This window comes from Pteropus vampyrus, unplaced genomic scaffold (genome assembly GCF_000151845.1).
Source record: "Pteropus vampyrus isolate Shadow unplaced genomic scaffold, Pvam_2.0 Scaffold20, whole genome shotgun sequence".
Taxonomy (NCBI): Eukaryota; Metazoa; Chordata; class Mammalia; order Chiroptera; family Pteropodidae; genus Pteropus; species Pteropus vampyrus.
The window spans coordinates 9,775,234-9,776,888 of NW_011888801.1; positions in this window are offsets into that span (position 1 = coordinate 9,775,234).

Sequence of the window (1,655 nt, forward strand, 5' to 3'; positions counted from 1 at the left end):
AGACAGAGAAAGGGGGAGAGAGAGAGAGAGAGAGAAGGAGAAAGAGACAGATGAAGTGGATGGGGGAGAGAGAAAGACACTTCGGGGAGAGTAAGAAAGAGAAAACATACACATCTTAATATGTTAAACATTTCCTCAGGAGAGAAGTTCCTGTCAAGTGCTACAGTAGAAAGACGGTAGGGGTTAGAATCAGAAGTGAGTTACATATAGCTCAAGCTCTGTGCTTGACAATATCCTTAATATTTAACATTTTCTTAATTCGGTTTTCTCTCCCATAAAATGATGACAAGTAATAATACCTACATGACAGGGTTTTTTTGAGAACCAGATAAGATGATGCAGTTGAAAGCAGTTTGTAAATCACGTCACCTAAGGATTTGTGACTTTGTTTCTAGTCCTCTTAACAAATAGCACAACACTTAGCACATAGTAGGTAGGTATTCAGTACCAAAAATTGTTTTCTTTTAGCTTTTGACAGGACTAAATAATACCAAAGTCTAGCAAATAAAATCATTTAAAATCAAATCTCTGATTTTCCTGCAATAGTTCACTCTCTCACCTCCCTCCCATTGCCAGCTCCTACCCTCAGAAAGGTTTATTTTGTGGGAGAAGATATATGACAAGTAAAGGGATGCAGCAATACGTGCACAATTTTTTTAAGTACTAGCTAATAGAGTAGCGTTTGCTGTAAGTGTAGGTGAAATAAAGCATCTATGTGCCACAAACGATTGGGTTGGCCTCAATCCATTCTCTGATGAATCCATGAATTGCTCTCAGTTCTTGATTCCACTGAGCTAAAGAGCCTTCCAAACTGAAATCCAGCTACTGCTTTCAATAGGAACAGAAGATGAAAAAAGTCATTTCTTTAATAAGAATTGGTAGAAAATAGTTTCTTATTCACTCCTCCTCTCACATCTAGTAGATTCTAGCATTCAAACAGAAAGGGGATTCACTCCTGTAATTTGTCCAAACCAAGGCATCTTGAGATGACAGATAATGCACAATTCGCTTTTCAAAAATAGAGTCCTATCCCATGCATTCTGAAGGAATAACTAAATTATTTGTGAGAAATCAAGAGAAAAAACTTTATTCCAGCAGCACAGGAAAAAAATATTTAACTTACTGCAAAACATGAGTCTTATCATAGGTCATAGTTGAGACTCATTTGAAAGGCAGTTCATAACATTCTAATTTAATTGCCTTTTTTAAATTTTTAGATATAAAGTTTGATTCTAGGCCTGAATGTGTTCACAGAAATGTTGGAAAATAATGGGATCAACTTAACATCTTGCATGTTAGCATCAGTTATTTTTTTAAGTTAAACTTTCTATTTTAAAATAATTATAGATTCATATGCACTTGTAAGAAATAATACTGATGTATTCTCTCTTTACTCCGTTTCCTCCAGTGGTAACATCTTCTTGTAAAACTATAATACAACATCCCAACGAGGATATTCACATTGATTCAATCTACTGATCTTAGATTTCTCCAGTTTTACTTGTGTGTGTGTCTGAGAGAGAAAGAGAAAGAGTTTAATTCTACGAAATTTTATCACATGTGTGGATTCATGTACCCATCAGCACAGTCAAGTTCTATCACCACACAGTTCTATCACCACACAGTTCTATCACCACAAGCATCCCTGTGTTGTC